Here is a 22,042-nt window from a genome sequence, read left to right on the forward strand (position 1 = left end):
TCTATGCCAACTAGTGGGCTGTCTTTGAGCAGCTGTCATGGGCAAAGATTACAGAGACAGAAAAGACATAGCAACCAGGAATATCAGAGCTGGGAAAGAACAGAACTGTGGGACATGCCCGGAAGTCAACCAGCTGGCCCCACCTGTTTCTCAGTCCTGGGGTCATGTGTGGCTAAGATGGCACCCAAGGACAGACAGCTCATGCCCCACCTTACACCCCTCCCCTTCCTGCCGATCTTTGACTTGATTGGCTCCTGTGCCCTATTTAGCTGTATGTACTTCCTCAATAAACAAGATCTGGCATGACTTGACTCCCAGATGCATCTGATTGTCCTCTGGTGAGGGAGGGCCGGGTGCGGGTGGTCTGTCAGCCCTTTCCTTTCATGGCTTGTCTGGTCCTGGTGTGCCTTCCTGGTCTCTCCCCCGAGGTGGGGGGAGCGCGGGGGCGGGGGGAGCTAAAAACCCCGACATAGAGCTATACAGAAAACAGGGATCATTTTGAAGAATCTTAAGGTATACATTTGATACTATTGGTCATCCTCTCTACCTTTTCTTATTTTTTTTAATGTTTTTTGTTGTGCTGAGGCTTGAACTTGAGACCCTGTAAATGCTAGGAAAGCATTCCATCATTGTGCTACAAAACCCAGCCCTTGGATACTCTATTCTTAACTCATGGAGAAACCCAGAATCATATGTGATTTAGAGTTTTATGCTTTATTGACTCCTCCTTTAGTGCAGTTTTCCTGATGATCAGAATATTGCTAACATTCACAAGAAAAGCACCTGTTTGATGAGAAATAATATCTCCACAGCATTGATGTTAACCATGTAGGCAAACATCAGGACTCCTGCCAGACAAAGAAATACTAAAAGGGCATTCAACACAATCAGATGAAGCTTAGTACCTCAGCTAAATTGAGAGCAGAATCTATGGGCAGAAACTTTATCTTTTCTTACATTTTGTCCATGTCGGTTACTTGACATATTAATGTGACATATTAACATATTAATGTTCCCAGACCTAAGGGAGTCTGCGTCCTGGATTATTGCTTCTGTAGCCTCAGATATAATTACATTTTCTAGAGAGATGGATAGTTTTCATTTTTGTTGTTGTTGCAAGCTTGTCCACCTGTCCAGGGTAGCTAATGTTGCTAAATATGATTTATTGATTGGAGAATGAATGAAAATATGTGTTTATGGCTTAAATTACCCATCATGTCAGGGCATTTTTTTTGCTATGTAAAATTATTCTAATGAAACAAGTCATTTGGGTTTCATCACTCTTTTATTCTTCAGTGGACTGTCCTGAAGAATTTTTTTGTTTGTTTGGGATTTGGGTTTTGCTTTTTCTAACTGCCCAATTTCACACAAAACGTTACAGTTAATCTGTTTTTCCACATCTCCAGGATGTTTATTAATTTGTTAATAAATGATCTCATTCTGTGTGTGTCTCTCTCTGCAGCATCTTTTTTTTTTTTTCGAGTAGCTTTACAATGATGTGCTTTCTAAAGGGTTCTTCCATTTCTGTTCCCATGATAAAGCAGCCGAGCCCATCTCATGGTGCCCAAGAAGCCTGCTCTCCACAGGTCACATCCAGTCACTTGGTATGACCCAATTTCACATCAGGTTCTAATTGCTCTAGAAATGTCCCACAAAAACTTGTTTGAGATGTAGATATTCTGGCCCCTCCATCCACTGATTCTATTCAACAGCTCGGCAACTGGTACTTCTGCAGACTCCACAGGTATTTTTGAGGCAAGCCATGCTTCTTCCCAGGGCTCTGAGAAGCAACTCTTCCAAACTTCTACTCTACACAGGAAGGTTTGCCTCCTTCCAGCACTTTAAACATAGTTTTGTTGTTATTAACATGGAATTTCTGGCTATGTTCTTCATGTTTATTGAATTCTTAGCCTTCTCAGAAGATATAGATCAGGCTATCATTTACTTGGAAGCTCCCTTAATCACCTTGATGCTGAACTTCTTCCTGACAAAATTAACTGTGGTTATTAATTTTTTATTCAGGATCTTTGTTCTGAGTGTACATCTACAGGGATATCTCCTCAGTTTTTTCCATGTTCTAACCTTATCATTACTTCTTGGAACAAGGTATCAAATGTCTGCAAACTACTCCCTCCAGACTTGGTTGCTGTGGTTGATTAAAAATGCCATGTCTTTATAAATTGTTTTCTTTTTAGTATATTGTTATTTTCCTTAGGTAGTATACAAAGGAGTTGCCATTTAACAGAGCAGTTTATGAATACAGTGCCTCTTGATCAATGTCACTCCTTTGAACATTCTTACCCACCTCTCCAACCCTACAACTTGCCTCACTTTTCTTAATTTTTAGGTTTATGTATTGATTATTTTGCCATTTAACAAAGCAATTTATGTATACAATGCATCTTGAGCTATACCATCCCTTCAACATCTTCATCCCCCTTTAACCCACCCCTTCCCTTATTTCTCTCAGTTCTGTGGCATATACAATGCTTTCTTGCCTGCATTCTACTCATTTCCCCCATTCATTCTTCTAACCCTCTCCTCTTGTTTCCCCTACCTATCTTGCAAGTTCCCATTTCCTGGTACTTATTTTGTTAAGCTTTGACTTAGTCTTTCTAAAGAATTATACTATTTGCATTCTCCATACTTCCAGTTAATTCATTTATAACTGCTTGGGTGCTTCCCGGGGTGCTTACCTCTAGATTCATAGGCACATACTAGTTCCCAGGAATGAGGGAAACCATGCAACCTGTGCTTCTCTGGGTTTGCCTTACTTCACTTAACATACTCTTCTGCAAGTCTTTCCATTTTCTTACAAATAGCCACGCCATTCTTCCTGATGGATGAGGAGAAATCCATTGAGTAAATGTACCACATTTTCTTGACCCATTCATGCACTGAGAGGCATCTGGGCTGATTCCATATCTTGGCTATGGTAAGTAATGCTACAATAAATAATAAGTGTGGTTTTGGCTTTATCCTTTTTTGTGCTCTATTGGATAATGCCCAGGAGCTGGATTTCTAGGTCACAGGATAGTTCTATGTTTAGGTTTTTTTGAGGATCCCCCATACTGTTTTCCAGAGTGGTTGAACAAGAAATAAAAAGAGAGAGAAAGAAAAGAAAAATGCCATGTCTTAAGTGTCTATTCAAGGCCAGCCAGACACCTTTCTACAGGCATACAAAAAAATATGAACTCTGCTCTGGAGATGGGAAACACAGAGTGCCTAGCAGCTACACATGGCCCTGCATTGAGGAAGCTGGCCTACATGTACACATGATGAAACCATGGAAGTTTGAAGCAGAAGCAATTATCCAAAGGGGATGCCAGTTTTGTTTTGTTTTTCTGATGCTGGTTTTTCTCTTTCACTGCCCACAGTGTGGGTGGGTGCTCCAGAGTTTCTTACATGACTATGTGAACCTTCTTTTGGATGGAATCTTTTTGTTTCCTGTTGCCACGACATTTTATTTTCCTTTTTTTTTTTTTTTTGCCAGTCCTGGGCCTTGGACTCAGGGCCTGAGCACTGTCCCTGGCTTCTTCCCGCTCAAGGCTAGCACTCTGCCACTTGAGCCACAGCGCCACTTCTGGCCGTTTTCTGTATATGTGGTGCTGGGGAATCAAACCTAGGGCCTCGTGTATCCGAGGCAGGCACTCTTGCCGCTAGGCTATATCCCCAGCCCCTTTATTTTCCATTTTAGTAGCTCTATTTTCCTTTTTAAAATTATCCTTAAGTAGTGGTAAAAAGAAGCTACCATTTAACAAGGAAGTTTATGAATACAATGCGTTATGATCTTTGTCACTCTTTTTAACATACTCACCTATCCCCCCCTCACTTTTCTTCGTTTTATAGGATATACATTGCATTCTTCATAGCATTCTCCCCACGTTCTCCTCTTCACTTATCTAACTCTCTTCCCATTGACCTCATCACCCCTTTCAAGAACCCACTTCCTTTCTAAGGAATTATCCTACTTGAATTCTCCCTGTTTCATAACTACATTTGACTCTATCCTATTTCACTTAATACATTTCTATATACTTGCATACCACCCAACATGGTTACTTATAAGTTTATAAGCTAATAGAAAGTTTGCACATATAAGGGACAACATGCCTGGGCCTGATTTAGTTCACTTAATATAATTTTTTCTAGGTCTTTCCATTTCTTCACAAATAATAGAGCACCATTGTTTCTAATGAATGAGTAATATTCCATTGTGTATATATGCTACGTTTTCTTGATCCATTCATGCATTGAGGGGCGTCTGGACTAGTTTCACTCTTGGGCTATGGTAATTTTTTATAGTACTTTTGCCACTTGAAATTAAAAGAGCTCTGCAGTTGTTATTAACAGACTCTGTGTGTGTTCTCTTCGATGTGATTATGAGTTGTAGAGAGCTATTTCTCCTCTTTGTCTCCAATTTCTTTCTCAACCAGCAGAAAAACAGTTTCCACCAATTTTTATCTCCTGAAATTTCTGTTATAGAGTCATCAATTGTTCAAGTTTTGCAGACTTATTTCCTTGGTTTCCATGCATCCTCATTTGCATCTTTGCCACAAACTAACCCTATGTCCTATATGTTAATTGGTAGAACTCTATGTGCCAGAATATTTGAGCATAAAACAAGAAAATTATTCTTCACACCTCTTATATGTTATTCCCACATACCTAGATTCTGTGAAGTGATGTGCGTGCGTGCGTGTGTGTGTGTGTGTGTGTGTGTGTGTGTGTGTGTGTGTGTGATTTAAGGGTCTCATGCAGGTTAGAAGTGAGTGCAATCCCTGAGGTACATCCTCAATCCCCATATGTAAGTTTTATTCCCCAAACACTTAATACTATAGCTATTAGCTTTGTGATTGAATATTTTAACTTTACTTATTTACTCAATTTTCTTATCAATAAAATGAAACACAAATAGTTTCTACCTCACTAAGTTTTTATGAGAATTGGACAGAATAATATAGTTAAAGGACTTAGAATGACTGGGCCAAAGTGAGTATGGAAATGAGTGTTTTGTAATTATTACAAAATTAGTCATAGAGTATTACATGATAAAGAAATCATGCTGTAATTCAAGTCTTTGTTCCCTCTTCTCTGAATCCCAACACTGTCCTAGGTGTTTTTGTACTTTTAACTTAGGTCCATGCAAAGTTGTAAGTTAAGTGTTTCCAGCTAACACTCCTCAGTGATCTTGTGTAAAAGTCAAGCTATGTAGTGATGTGTGTATGTATGTATGTGTGTGTGTGATGCATGTGTGTGATGATATGTATATATATATATATATATATATATGTGATGTGTGTGTGGTATGTTTGTGTGTCCTCCATGGTTTGACTCTTGATCTCTCAATATTCTCCTAATAAGACTAACATATTTATAGTTAGTGGGAAAATCATGCTATTTCTCATCTTTCTATTTTTATTTTTTAATCCTTCTAGCTACAATGCCATTTCTAAGTGATTTGTCTTGATTGCTCCATTCATATCCATTCGCATGGCTTAGCATTTCAAAATAACAACAAAAGCAAAATATACAAAACAAGGGCTGGTGGCATGGCTCAATGATCTGATAACAGCCTAGCAAAAACAAGGCCCTCAAAAAGACAAACAATAAAACAACAACAAACCTTTCACCTCCTCAAGAATTTATTAAATTCTGTACAAATGAGCATCCAATAATTGTTCAATGGAAGCGGATACCAAGAGCTACATCACAGAGAGGGCCCATACTTTTGTGTAAAATATCTCAGAAATGTCATTGTCAAAATAGGAAATATTATTAGAGTTGGACAAAGTTTTATTCTCCTTAATGGTATTCATATCTGATATTAATTCAATTAAGAATTAAGCGATGAATTAAATTATGCCAGATTTTTCTCCAAGTTACATCAGAAGAATCTGATTCTAAAGTTGATGTGTAGGCTTATGGCTTTAAAATATTATTGGATTTTACTTGTTATCATGACAATTTGAAAATTCTCATGAACTTAAGAACCCACAATCAGGTTGACAATTCCTACAACAAATCATTTCAGGTTACATGATTCAATAAATCAGTTCAAGTATGCTTGGTAGAAAAGGAAAACACCATATATAAGTTTAAATCACCTGAGGTTTAATCATGCAAAAGGTGAACATAGTATAGTTTGATAACTTTTCTTAATATTGAAGGCAGCTAAGCAAAGAATGGAAGAGAGAACCTTGGAAGGATGCTATTTGTAATTTTATGAAAAATATTTTGTAGATATTCAGAAAATCATTTTGGTCCTAGAACAAAATTTTTGATATCCATATTTTGGATAACACATTGCTCTATTTTTTAGTTTATTTACTCATTTAGAGACAGAAATTTGCAAAATCTCAGATTTGGGGTTTAAATAGTCATTTTGATGGGCTCTATCATTATTGCTACAAAAATACACAGATAATAAATTACATAAACACAAATCATTAAGAAAATAGTGATCGGAGGTAGAAATTGAACTTCTGTAGTCATTTCCAAACAAATTCCCTCACCTCATTGCTACCATGTTTTACATGAAACAAAATAGAAAGTGACTTTCATAGATAGAATCAGAAATATATTATTGCAGGAATGTCATAATACTGTCAGAGACCCACATTTGCTTTACTTTGTGACATGGACGTTAAATATAAACAAATTTCCTTAGTTCATTATTTAAAACTGAATGAGACATTCATTTCAAGTGGATGAAATAATACCATTAAAAACACTTTACTCTTTACCTACATACTGCCTTCAAAAATCTTCTCCTGAGGGCTGGGGATATAGCCTAGTGGCAAGAGTGCCTGCCTCGGATACACGAGGCCCTAGGTTCGATTCCCCAGCACCACATATACAGAAAACGGCCAGAAGTGGCGCTGTGGCTCAAGTGGCAGAGTGCTAGCCTTGAGCGGGAAGAAGCCAGGGACAGTGCTCAGGCCCTGAGTCCAAGGCCCAGGACTGGCCAAAAAAAAAAAAAAAAAAAAAAAAAAAAATCTTCTCCTGACATGTGCCAGAGGCTCACTCCTGTAATCCTAGCTACTCAGGAGGTTGACATTTGAAGATTGTGGTTCAAAGCTAGTCCAGGCAGAAGAGTCCATGTGACCCTTATGTCCAATTAACTTTCAAAAAAGACAGAAATGAAGCTGTGGGTCAAAGTGATACATTATATTTTAGCAAAAGAGTCAGAGACAGTACCCAGGTTCAAGTTCCAGGAATGGCATAGAACAAAACAGAAAAGCAAATAAATAACTCTTTCCCTTCAAAAAATATCAGTAAGTTCCAATCTAATAATTTGTCTTTTTAAAAATTTCCATTCACTTATCCATTGCTCTATTTATGCATTCATTCACTCATTCATGTATTCCATGGCTTATGAAACACCTGCCATGCACGTAATGTTGGGTGATCAAACTAGAAAACCACAATCTTTGTCCTCATCATGCTTCCATTCTAGAGAAAGTAGGGTAATACAAACACATGTAAAAGATACGTGTTCTCACTGTTAATGACAGAAGTAAAGATTACTATGTTTGGTGGGATGGATGGAGAGGAAATAGAGAAGTATGGAGAGAAGAGTCAGCTCCACCTGGTAGCACAGAGCATGTCCACATCAGGGAACAAGCATGTGATAAGAGGGCACAAGTATTATTTTCTCTATGTGACTCACACTCTGACCTCTGACATTTTGATCTTATGTTAAATACTGCTTCCCCCACTATTTTCATGATTCCCACTGCTGTCATATCATACATAACTTCAAATATTACTTTAAAAGTTGCCACACTGTACTTAGGAACAGCATTTCAGAGAAGAATATAAAAGAAGGTGGTGCCTCAGACTTGTTTTAGCAAAGTGATGTGCCAGAGACACATGAAGAAGTGAGTAAAGACAGAGTGAACTTGACAACCGGTGGGGGGGAGTGAGAGGAGGGGAGGAGGGAAAGGAAAGTGGGAGAAAACGAGGGTACGCTATTTGACAAGAAAGATACTCATTTCCAAGTAGTACTTGCAAAACTGTTTGGTGTAAATGAACTGAACAACTCATGGGGTGGAGGGGGGGAAGGAGAAGGGGAGGGGGGAGGGGGGAATGAGCACGAGGTAACAAACAGTACAAGAAATGTATCCAATGCCTAATGTATGAAACTGTAACCTCTCTGTAATTCAGTTTGATAATAAAAATATATATAAAAGATACTCATTTCCTTACCTATGTAACTATAACCCCTCTGTACATCATCTTTAACATATTATCAAATAAAATAATAATAAAAGTGAATGGCTATATGCATCTGATCATATGAGATGATGCTTACCTAAGTGAACTCCAAGAAATGGAAACAAGAAGTTGTTTACTGCACTGTTCACAGTTCTTTATACACCCCTACCCCATTTGGTTTATTCCCCTTGTCCTTGTTTCTTGTTTCTGTACCCTTTGTCTTATATATATTTATCTGATTTGGGGAGGGAAAAGGGAAGCACAGAAATGGTGGGTCAAAGGGTGAACCAATTCAACAGTGATAGTCATTAGACACTATGTTGGATATTAACTATACAACTTGGGGAGGAGGGGTGGGAAGAGAAAATCTGGGAGAAAATGAAGGAGGGGTGAAAAAGAAAAGTACTCATTACCTGACTTACGTAACTGTAACCCCACTGTACATCACCTTTACAATAAAAGAAAAAAAATAGAGTGGGAAGCACAACAGAGCAGGAAGACTATAGAGCTAATGGATGGCAGGTTTGAAATACTCAAAGTGGTCCTATTCCTTAATAATACTTCCTTTCCTGTTCTTTTTTTCTCTAGGTTCCTAACTTAAATAAAATATTTGTGGGCTAGGAAAATAGCCTAGTGGCAAGAGTGCTCGCCCCCTGTACATGAAGCCCTGGGTTCGATTCTTCAGTACCACATATATAGAAAAGGCCAGAAGTGGCACTGTGGCTCAATTGGCAGAGTACTAGCCTTGAGCAAAAAGAAGCCAGGGACAGTGCTCAGGCCCTGAGTCCAAGCCCCAGGATTGGCAAAAAAAAGAAAAGAAAATATTTCCAAGGACAATAACTATTTCATATCAAGATAGTTATGCTGGATTAGAGATGTAGTTCCAATATTGCCTTAAGAATAGGTGTTCAGAGAAGTACTGTGGTGTTTTGTTTTTTTGAAGTGAGTAGAACTTGAAAAAGTCAAGAAGCAAAAGAGAATTAATGCATTTAATACTTGATTTTAGAAATCACCCTTTTTCTCCAGCTGCATGCTAAGTGCCTTCCTTAAAGATAAACTTGATGAAATCCATCTACTCTCAGACTTACCTCAGCTGTCTCTTTTATCCTATCATCATTGACTTCTCCATATGCAGAACAAAACTGATATACACATTTACTTAACATACAGTGCTTACCTTTGTGTTCTGAGAACTTTTACAAATAATCATTTACTCTGTTTCTTAATCCGATTCTATGTAGTAAGTGCCATTATCAGTGCGTTAAAAGGGAGGAAAATGAGACCGAAGCAGAGAGATACTTGACAAAAATCATCCAGCTAGATAGTAGTAGAACTGGGTTTGAACAGAACATCACCATCAGCATGTCATGTATATTCTTAACCATGGAAGCCTGTTGCTCTTCTAGGTCATTATCACCCTCATTCCTTATGGAATAACAAACTTAAGAACCATGGATCTGTGAGCCCAAGGAATGCTTTCCCAAGCTGAATTTCCTGAGTTACTAGTTATATTACTACTTCTATTCCAACTACGTCTTCTATAGGCCTTCTAAGCAAATCTGTTTGCTAATTGTTTTTCTGAGCTGGTATCCTATTCCCATACAATCCTCACAGAAATACATCATACAACTGGTATCTGATGACAACTTCCCGTGTTTAAGCACCATTCACAAAAGTCTCTCATAGCTTCCCATTCATAAGCATAGTTTTCTGTTGCAGATGCCTTGCATAGAACCAAGCACTGGTTCTCCATATTCCACCCCAGTGAAACTACCACCAAACTGAGTTTCTTAACTCTAAATTCATATGTGTGATATGACTATTAAAGAAGCTAAAAATCAGAGCTGTGGCTAGCTATGGTTTTTGTATATATGTAGACTAATCTAGACCATTTCCCTTTCATTATATTTAACACACATTAGAAATGGAGTAATTATAAGAGACCTTTAATTATCAACATTCATTATTATCACTATTAACATATATTAAACACCCACAGTGTGCTAAGTATTGTACTCAAGATAAAAGGCATTAACCTTACAATTCCACTGTGACTAGGAGAGAACACAATCTTCTTCTAAACGGAGAACAAAATTATACTTGTCTTGCTTGACAAAGAGCCAAGGGATGAGTCAGGGATAAAATCTAGTTGTCTTAACCACTAGACAACTGTGTAAACAAAGAATGGCTATTAAGCTCTGGTGCTCTAAGCACATCTGAAACTCTTTTTCCCTAAGTGTTTTTAATGTCTGCATCAAATTCTTTTGAGGTAGCAAGTCTTACTCCTTCACATGGGTATCTGAACTGTGTAAACAGTCAAGTCATTTGAGACCAGCTCTGTAATGTAAGCTTCAGCCTTAAGCAGAACACTGCCATATTTGGTAGAAAAATAAAATGTAAATGTAAAATGATGAAAACAAACTTACTTTTTGAGGAGGAAGGGCTCAGAACCTGGCTTTGAAGAACTTTTCAAAACATGATTGTTAAATTTATTTGAGCAATGATAGCATCATGGGGGAAAATGTTACTTCCAAGATAGAATTTGATTTCAGTGGTAGAACAGTCTCCATGGCCAATTGGGACACATTTAAAGGCAAATTCTATTGATGCTATCTGACCTAAGGAAACTGTGTTACTCAGCCTGAGCTTCTACAGCTATAAAATGAGGCAATGAAGCTGAACTTGCAAATTCTCACAGGTTGAAATAATATAGTTGAGTATGCAGATGGTCTCCAAATTATGAATGTTCTATTAAGTATTTTTCAAACAGGGCAGTGCAACAGAGACAATAGACAATAGCATTCAATAGAAAACTGAACACTTAGATTGTTTCTTGGGCTGGTGGTAGAAGATATGATTAACTTCTTGGTTGAGGTCAGAGACATTAAGTTGTAGCTTCTCATATGTGGGGAAAATAACTCACATTCTCCAGTGACTATGTTGCCAACATGACTTAAATATAAGTATTTAACAAATTACATAAGATATTTGATACCATATTATTTTATTAATTAGTATTAGATGTTTCTTTTCTGGATAGTACGTTAATGTGTCTCCAACATGCCTAAGGTAGGCTAGGGTAAGGTGTGTTTGGAAGTATAAGTGTATTGCATGTCATCACACCGTTCTACCACTGTCTTTTGTCTTTTTGACAATAGCCATTCTAACTTGAGTGAGGTGACAGCCCATCTTAGTTTTGCTTTGCATTTCCTTGAGGACTACTGGTATTTAGCATCTTTTTAGCAACTTGTCGCCCAACCATGTGTCTTCTTTGAGATATGCCTCCTTAGGTCTTGCTCATTTTAAAGGTGAGATTACATTTTTTGCTACTGAATTTTTGTAGTTTTCCTCCCATTTTGTTTCACTGTTTTGTGGAGGTTTTATACAAATTTTACTTAGGGTATTCCTCCTTTTGTAAAGAATGTCACTAATATTTTGATAGGGAGGAGCAGTCTTTGTAACAAATGGCACTAAGAAAATTGTATCAAAGCATATAAAAAAGAGAACTTGGGCCCTTGTCTAATACCAGTTGTGAAAATCAACTGAAAAATGGTCAGATCTAAACATAAAAATCAAAAGCATAAAACTCTAAGAAAGAGATGGGAAAGAATCTTCATAATATTCAAATTGGCAATTCTTTTGGATAGGATGCAAAAGCATAGACAAAGAAAAAACAGAAAATCTGGACTTAATGAAAATTATTTTTTTTACAAAGGACACAATTCAGAGAAAATTAAACCTATAGAAAAGTAATACTTGCAAATAATATGTCTAAAATAATAAAACATGTATTAAAATATGCGGTACATAATATCCATTATACATATGTGACAAAATAAAAAGCATTCTAAATTCAAAAATAAGTAATCTGGGCAGTCTCTCTCTATATGTACAGTATATATATATAAATGTATATACACACATGCACATATATAATGTACATATACCATATGTGTATATAGTGTTTATAATATACTGAATATAATATATAAATATGCATTTATATATAATGTAATACATACAATATCTAGTATATATATGACATCGTATATACCATATATGTGTTTAAATATACATATTTGCTATAGTATATATAGTAATGTACATAATGCATATAACATATACCATGGTATATTTTATATAATATATATATGCCATATATGGCATATATATACTATATGTGTTATATACCATATATGTATGTAATTCTATATAAAACACTATATATAACTATAATATATAGTATGTAGTATATAAATATAGTATCTATACTATAATACTACATACACTCTATATACTGTAAACTACATATAATGTAAACTATATATTATATACAGTGTGTATGTGTGTATATACATGACTATTAAGCATTACAAAAATGTTTAACATCATTTAACCATTAGGGAAATGTAAACCAAAATCAAAAATCAAGTACCATATCACACATATACCTATTAGACCATAAAACTTAACATACACACACACACATATACACACACAGGCACACAGAGAAAATGGAATTCTTGTACATTCTTGGTGAGAATGTGAAATGACACATTTCTGTCAAAATCAATTTAGTTGTTTCTCAGAACCTGAAAATAAAATAACCATAGGTTCCAGCAATTTTTTTTAGGCATCTAGTTAAAATAACTGAAAAGAGGATCTTAGAAAGGTATTTGTGCATCTACTTTCAGAGCAACTTTACATTGGTTCCAAGAAGATTGCCTTGAGCAACAATTTTCTTGAGGAACCAAGTGTCTTAGAATTATTGAGAGAAAAAGCAGCTAGCTAGCTAGCTAGCTAGAACTATTATTTAATGGGTACAGAATTTAATAATATAAGGTAAAGAGTCCTACAGATAGAGTGAGAGGATGGAAACACAATAACATGAATTTATTATAACACTGATGGTTGAGATGATAAATATTATGTGTGTATTTTTTATCACAATTAAAATAAGGAGAAAATGGCTTGAAAAATCCATGTCAAGAAATCAAGCATTATGGTGGCACTGGGAATTGTCAATGATGTTTAGGCAGGAAGTCAGGTGCTATATGCAAATGTGCATATGTATGCATGCACATATTCACATATTATAAGTATAAAATTATTTTATCCAAGAATAAAGGAACCTCTCATACTGACTGAGCATCAGCAATCTTAAAATCTAAAATCTGAAGTGCTCCAAATCTAAAAGCATTTGAAAACTGGCATGATACCCCATCTGGAAAAATTCCACACCTGACCTCCTTTGATGAGGAAAAATTCAGGTACGTTAAAAAGACTATGTGCAAAGTTATCTTCAGGCTACATATATAAGGTTTATATGGAACTAATGATTTAATATGTAGACATGGCTTCTGTCCTTAGATACCTCATGTTATACATATATACATACATACATACATACATACATACATACATACACATAAACATACATACCTTCATTCATATGTATCTTTTCCAAAATCCAAAAATATCCCAAATCTAAAACACTTCTGGCCCCAAGCATTTTGGATAAGAAATCTCAGTAGGCAAGTTATGTAATCTCTAAACAATGCTTATATTTTAATGAAACTACTGAAATACAATTATGAGTGCACCAAAGCATGAGCTTTTTAAAGTTACTGTAAACACATATCCCATTGTCACATGATTGGTTGCTTTGATGCCTATTTCTTTATCTTTGGATCTTTATAAGTACATCACTGTATTTCAAATATATTTTATCCACAAATTAAAATGAAGAAGTCTTGGGTGACTGGCAGTTATTGAAGTGAAAGTCAGAAGAAAGGGAGGTGATAATTTCCGTAAGCAGGTCAATCAATTCTGACTTGATTGCATTCATTATCTATGTATTCCTTTTACAAAAGGATAGCTTTTTACAGGCTTTTTTGTTGTTGTTGCAGCAAATACCACTTACTCATTTTTGCTTTACAAATGGAGAGCTCTAGATAGAAAAAGACAATATCAGGTTTAAAAAAAACAAACACACACTAGGGCTATGTCAGTGTGAAATGATTTTTAGCTAATTCCATGTTTTGAAAGTTTTGCTAAAAGTAGTTATAATTTTTTTTTTAATTTACAAAACCTGACTTAAACCTGTCAGAAAGCTTCGGGTTTTCCAGTGCTTCACACCAGTTACTTCAAAACGAACTCACTCCAGCTGTCTCCATGATCATCTAATCAGACATCAAAAGCTGTCTGGTGACAAGCTCACATGCTGCTTACGAGCACGCTGCATGTTTCCAGAGCATAAAACACACGCAGTAGCTACTTTTAAAATGTGATTCATCTAAATCAGAACCCTATTTTATAGCACTGAGCTATTAGGAAAGGAGCCACCTGCCTGAGAAAGAAAAGTCTTTTAAATGTCTGTACAATGTCACTCCCTACTAGACTTTGAAAACAGAAACCAAATGAAACTTGTACTCTAGAGAAGTTTGTTGTGAGAGGAAAAAACAGCAACACTAATTCCCTATCAGAAGAGAGTCTATGAGTCACAGCATACCTAAGAGGAAAAAAAAAGAGAGAGAGAGAAACTTTTCCTTTTCCTCTCAGTACCACTTGTCTTGCTTCTTCTCAAGGTGAGCTCCCATGAAGGTTTTCCATCCATGCCATCGATCTTTACAAAATGTCCAGGGCATGGAAATTCTTTGCTAAAATATGAGAATATATAGATGACACAATTCTTACACTGGACATCAATCCTCAAGTAGAGCAGCATGACTACTTGCACTTGAGTAGTAGCTTCCCACCAAAGAATTTATGTGCAGATATATATGCAGAAGCAGGCTTTTATGCTGCTGCCTCTGTATGAGTGTATTTAAAAATATATATTTCCATTTATTGTTCACTTGGAAAATAAAAACAGATACTGGTATTGTAGATAGTATATTATATAAATGCTTCTGAATTTTAAGACATGGAAATAAAATTTAAAGTTGCATTCATCTATACCAAGTTAATAATTCACATCTGACATCTTGAAGTCACTAGTTTGGATATTTAAGTCACTAACAACAAGTGGGATACATATGGTTTCTCTATTTACTATGTCCTGTTAGCTTCATAAAAGGTCATGGGAAATCATCACCCACAATTTAAATAATTTTCTCATTGTCACAGTTATTAGAAGAAAACTTTCTCAAACATCATCTTTAGCAAATTTCAAACCATATTGTACAATTGGATCTGCTAAAGTTAGAATCAGATGTTTTTTAGTGTTTTGCGGGGAAACATCTTGTAAATGTTCCCACATTCTTTAATTAACCCATATGCTATATCAGTGAAAATTGAAAAAAAATAAACATCTTAAAAAGGTAGAAGAAAAGACAATTCAGGTGGGAAACTTCTTAGATGTAATGGTTGAAGAAAGCATCATGAAATTCTTGATCAAAAATTTAAAAAAAAAGAATACAGTTACTAGAAAATTACAAGGCTATAATCACTCAAAAAACTAAGTTTGTGATTATAGCATCCAAACTTTTGTTGGAAAGAAGTACTATGCAGATAGTCGACTACTGCATACTTGCTATTTTCTGTTCTCTATTCACATATCAGTGTAACTTCCAAAAGTATTCTTTATAATGGCTCACATGTATAAACATGAGAGCTTGTTCTTTTCCTATAATTTCTACTTTTTCTCAAAAAAACAACTGTTATGCTGAAGTTGTTGCTAGAGCTCTAACAAGATAAAGTGGGTCTCACAATTCAAACTGCTGACCTGAGCCACCAACCTATACATAAAGTGGCAAAATTAGGTTTAAATCACTTTCTCTTTTCTTAATAACAAACATTTTTCTGAAGCAGAAAATTCTTAACTAAAACAATCTGAGGAATATGCCAGTATGCCAAACAGAAATGTCAAAATTGAAATCATACATACGTACAATATATACATATATACACTTATTAGAAAGGACATATCTTTCCAGATGAGTTAAAATTGCTTAGAAGTTTGGCCATCTCTGAAATGGAAGTTGTAATCATGTAGTCATGTATTTATGATAACCTATCACGCACAGGGCACTGTGCCTGGGAGCTTGAATTCAATATGAATGAACTGACCTGGCCTGTGAGAAGCTCAGTTTTGAAAATATGCAGACATGTTCACCAGTAGTTCTACTTGAGAGAGATAAGAGCTAATAGAGAAACTTCACAGAACATTTTCCTCCAGGAGTGTGGGAGGTTAAACAGAGTGCTAACACCCAGACTAATGGTAGAGAACATTCACACTGATTGCTAAAAATGTATTATTTGTTAATCTGATCTATGCACAGATAGGCTGCTCAGTTGCTGGAGATCTGGTCTTCATAACTAAGCTGTAAGTTTCCTGGGGTCAGGAATCATGTCTTAGGATTTCCAGATAGCTCACTGCAGAAAAATCGTATATCTAAGTGATTAACCTATTTTGATATGAAAGCAAAACACATTTGATTTTCATTATGTACTGATCCAGAACAAATAGTAAGAGAAGATTTGACATGGTTGGCTTTTTAATTTCTGAATGAGACTATGGAATAATCACTGTTCTTTTAGATCAGTTTGGGTCTATACCCAAGAAGAAGAATGGGGAAGCATACACCTACACAAGAATCAAATATCTCAAGATCCTTAATTAGTCACAAAATGGATAATCTGAATTTGGTTTGCATTGGCAAGATAAGGTAAAAAATAAAATAAAATAAAATAAAGGTGTGCTGGAGATTGAATTGAATTTCTGGATTTTCTCTACCTGAACTTGAATTGTACAAGCATAACTGCTTTAGAAATTAAGCTGCCCAAACTTGCCAAACTAAGTAAACATTTAGCATCATGAAATATTGGATGGCAGCTTTATCTCTTAAAAACAAAGCCATATGAAAAGCATCGTTGCAATGTGTCTCCAAGCTCTGGTCTTATCAGCACACAGCGTGAACAGCTGGAGCTACAAACACCAGGACTATTATTAAATCACTGTGTCGGGGGAAAGAAAAACGAAAAACCTTTTGTAGGCTTCAGTATCTCTAAATAATACCATTACATATTACATGTTATTTCTTCCTCTGCCTTCCCACACCCGCTTTGTTCCTTGGCATCCATTTCTCCCCACTGGAAGACAATAGAGCCTTGCCTTCAACACACCACGGCATCTACAGATGTTCTTCTATTCTAGTTTTTCTATCTCTACTTAACTGTGTGGCTGATGGAGAGAAAGTATGATTGAGTCGTCCAGAATGTTTGCTAAATGTTGTTTTGGGCTTTGACATAAACTTACTCAGTTTTCACTTTATACAGACAGATTCAGAATAAACAACAAAAGAAGAGATATCGTAGTTAGCTGGTTTGTTAGGTGATTAGCAACCCAGAGCCAAATGTCTTCTGATATCTCCATGGCAATTTGGTGATTTCAATCCTAACAAGCCACTTGATTTTACCTGTAATATTGCAGTGATATCTTTCATGAATCTGAGAACATTTAATCTAAGAGAAACATTGACTCTTATTTCAGTTTATGTGACCTACTTGAGAAGCTATGCACCATACAAGAGGGAAATGGTCAGACCAGTCACCATTGGATTACAAGGTATAAAAATCACTGCTGTTAATTGTTCTCTTCCCAGTAGAGATTTGACAACTGTTTTGTTGATATGATGCCTAAACACCTGGAGAACATTGTGTTCATCACCCCTATTCTGAGTTGTATACGCTGTGGACTACTGGAGACATTCCTCCTTAGGGTATCCCCTCAGAACCAGTCTGCATCTTTCATCCCTAATCTTAGAATAGCTGATAATTGTGCAGCTAATGAATAAACAGGCATTTTTAGTATCTCAGATTAGAAAATTGAGCCACACTATTCATCTTAAAATCTGGAAATTATATACTATACTATGGATACGAAAGGCAATGGTACAAAATAACTTTAACTATTTGTTAGTTATTTTCTGGGAGAGTGTGAAAATTTTTCTGCTTCTTAATCTTTATCATTCTTCAGACCCTAGAATCGGTAGTTGTCAAGCCATCATGTATTTGAATCCTCAAACGGTTCTTCTTGATTGTGATATATTTGGTTATCTTTTTTAAATCTGAAGAGTGATAGTCCTTTTAATGTAACACACACACAACATATACATACATATTTATGCTGTATTACTTCAGGGAAATTTTTAGATACCTTGAAATTCATCCATGGATTTCTGATTTAACAACCATAAAAACATTCAGCTTATTTTTTTAGATTAAGATATATGTAATATAGGCATGGTCTTTAGGAGATCATATGAATATTTTCTTAATTATAGTAATGTAAAACAAGCAATGACTTAAAACAATGCCCCTTACCAAAGGAGAACAACCACATCATGACAATTTTCAGGAATCCACTTTTTAATTTACTCACCCTGCAGGATCAGTCTGCCTTAAGGGTTAAATTCAAAACTATAAACAGTCATTAAAACATAAAACAACATAGTAGTTAACCGGATATTAAGAAAAAAATCACATCTGTTTTAGAGTTTCCTTCAGTCCACAAATTCAGGAACATCAATTTCAAGGACCTGGTTTTATGGCATGCCCTTAAGCCAAGAACACTAGGTTACAATAAAGGAAAGGAAGGTAAGACTTCCAATAAGCAGACTGTCACTAAAATATCCTGTCCCTAGGATTCTCTTTCTTAATTCAAAGCCAGTCAGTGGAATAAAATTTGCTACTGCCTTGAAGGACTAATAACCATTTATTTGCACATTAATAACTATACTATTTTGATACAGAAAAAGACAGAAAAGAAACAAATTTCCATGCTGTTATCTGGTGCTATTTTAATGAAAAAGGTTTGGTGGTTTCTCAACATGGCTACAGAATTTGAACTTACAGAAAACTTGATTTTGTTTTTCTAATTTAGGCCTGTAGTATGTATGTATGTATGTTTGTATTATTTTAGGCCCTTTTACAAATTCTAATATATTTCACTGTTCACATCACAAACATCCAATTCATAACAACTTAATCATCAGAAGAGAACAACTTCTTTAACTTTTCAGAAACAAGTATCAGTGAAATATCATTTCTCTTTAGTAAGCCTAATGAACTCCAACTAAAAATAACAGTCATCAACTGTGGTTTTAAAGGCAATATTTCAACATAATCAAATGTGTCAAAACTTCATTCTTCAGATTCATATGCTGTGGGTTATGAGTAACTTTCATTTCTTAGAAATGATTGAACATAAGCCACTTGGGGTCCTGCCATCTGTGAATTATTTACATGTGAACACTCTATTTAAGAGATAGGAATTCTGATTGTTTTTTTTTCCCCCTCTTGGATATTGGATTGAAATGTAACTGAACATGGCTTTAAAAAAAAAAAAAGAAATTATTTTCACACTGGTTGCTACAGAGCTATATTATCACACAGTTCATATTCCTCATCAAATGAGAGAAATTAAGTACTGTGTGGCTGAAATGATAGAAGCAGCATCGAGATTTGTGGTATCGGACAGAGAAGAGAATGTGACATCCACGTCACTCAGGCTCAGGTCCTTGCCACACTGAAGCCCCAGGTAAGGGTTATGGATGTGACACTTTGCCTGGTTCTCTTGGAATCAGATTCTCTCTCTTATCACTGAGCAAACAATGAAAGCAACTACTTATAGGCCATATGTAGAATATAATACAACTTTTATCTATACAGGAATCTCTCAGAGATTTAGTGGGGGATGCTATTAATAATGACAGAACAATGGGCAGGAACAAGGACTTTTCTAGTCATGTCCTGTCACCCAAGAGATGAGATGGAGTTTGAAGATCTTCCCTTAAGGCTCTCAAACCATTTTATTACTTCTTTACCCAATTTTACTTCTGCCTAGAGGATCACTAACCACTGAAATAGAATAAGACCTACAGGTATAATTTAAAATTTTTATGTTAGGTAAAAAAGAAATTGGTGAAAATAGCTTTAATATTATATTCAATCCATAATATTAAATTTATTTATTATTTGAACAAAGTCAATATAAAATCATTTGATAAGATCTTTTACATTATTTTTATACTCTTTGAAATTCAGTGTGCATATCTCACTTAAAACACATTTTAAATTGGATCAAAACGATTTCATATGCTCAGTATCTATGTATGGCCACAGACTGATATATTGAATGGTGTAGGTCTAAACAGTTCAGAATTTTGGAATGCAGAAATATATGAGTAAAGGTGTAATAAACACATGCTCACAGGCATGCACACATGAATGGATCATTTTTTCTAGGTAAAAACAGATATTCCTACACATCATTACTTAGTGATTTTTCTCACTCTTTGCAGAAGAAATAGAGTATTTCCCTGGGGTTGAACCAAACCTAACAACAGCTAAATGTTTACCTGGTGGTGTGAGTTGGAGAGTGAGTGGGGGGGATAGAGAATAGCTAAGTTAGATTAACCATTAATCATCAAGTAGGTTAAACTATTGAGCCGTACAGGGACTTTCCACTAGGAGTTACATAGGTCTTCCAGTCCCTAGGTGCAAAGCTCATACACTGAGCCTATCTACACACTTGGCTCTAGATAGAAAGATGAGAAACGTGGCTTGGATTGTTAAGAATGATAGTAGTTGTAGAGGTTAGTTTACTCTCGAAGTAAGAGAAGCCTAAAACAGCTTCTTCCCCTTGGCAAGGTGAGGTCCAGCCCTATTTATGGCCCCAGCTCTGCATGCACAGAGAGCAAAGGAAATGTGAATCTTTAAACTGTTAATATAGGGGTTACTGGCTCGTGTTTGGTGACCTGAATAAAAGTAAGGTACAAGGATTTGGGGTGCCAGCATTTCTTCTTGAATTGGGAAATACACCCTTGCTTTAATAATTTATCATCTGGATCCATACTCCAAACTCAGAACTCACTTATGTTGTTAGTGAGGCTATGGAATCTATTAGAAAGACAGTAGCACTAATTTCCTGTTAAAGGGAAACAATACTGATATGATTTCATTTGGTCTAAATACTGAGCATAAAAAAGAAAAATATAGAGATAAACAGTGATGAATTTTCTGCATGCAAACAATGGTAACACACTAATCAGACTTATTCATTTTAGGGTATATAGACATAGTAAAAAGAAATGCTAAGTAGTACTTACTTTCTTTTAGGCAATTATTCTCTCATTTTTATAGTTATTTTCCTTAAGTCCAGTGTATATAGGTTTAATATGATTTCGGTGAATACATGATTTGTTTATTTTGTGTTTTTTTTAAAGCATGTCAGGCATCAGCATCTCATGTCTATAATTCTAGCTACTTGGGAGACTGAGATCTGAGGATGTGAGAATCTTCTCTTCAGTTAATCACCTAAAGCCAGTAGAGCTGAGGCTCAAGTGGTAGAGTGCTAGTCTTGAGCTAAAAATTCCAGGGACAGTGCCTAGGCCCAGGCCCTGAATCCAAGTCCCAGGACCAGGACACACACACATACACACACACACACATTAAACTAAAACCATATCATATCTCTTCAAAATACACCACATGTGTAATTTTTAGCAATGTTCCATTAAGTATATTTCCTTAAAAGATATAGTTTTTAATAGAACGGTGAGATAACATTACATTTAAAATGCTTTCAAGACATTGCTTCCTTGTTTCAGGAAGGAAATATGCCAATATGTTGCCATAAATCTATTAGAAAACATCCATTTGCTTAGTAGGGCAATTCCTATCTCATACACATTGCACTAGTTCTGGATAACAAAATTATAGACCAAACTGGAAGACTGTAACTCACTCAGCATCTTGGTACACCTATAAAATGTTTCCTCTTCCTTAAACCACTATTCACAGTAAGGCATGAGGCAAA

The 22,042-nt window shown here is 35.7% G+C and overlaps 1 protein-coding gene and 1 long non-coding RNA gene across 4 annotated transcripts in view; one reads left to right on the plus strand and one right to left on the minus strand.

Moving 5' to 3' along the window:
• The window catches only part of Pard3b (par-3 family cell polarity regulator beta), a 993,253-nt gene that overhangs the window by 515,610 nt on the left and 455,601 nt on the right, over window positions 1–22,042 (minus strand). The window lies entirely within an intron of this gene.
• Window positions 553–19,773, plus strand: LOC125350372. The gene is made up of 3 exons (XR_007210728.1): window positions 553–1,320; window positions 8,569–8,573; window positions 19,763–19,773. It is a non-coding gene; the product is annotated as an uncharacterized LOC125350372 (long non-coding RNA).

Source organism: Perognathus longimembris, chromosome 4 (genome assembly GCF_023159225.1).
Source record: "Perognathus longimembris pacificus isolate PPM17 chromosome 4, ASM2315922v1, whole genome shotgun sequence".
Lineage (NCBI taxonomy): Eukaryota > Metazoa > Chordata > Mammalia > Rodentia > Heteromyidae > Perognathus > Perognathus longimembris.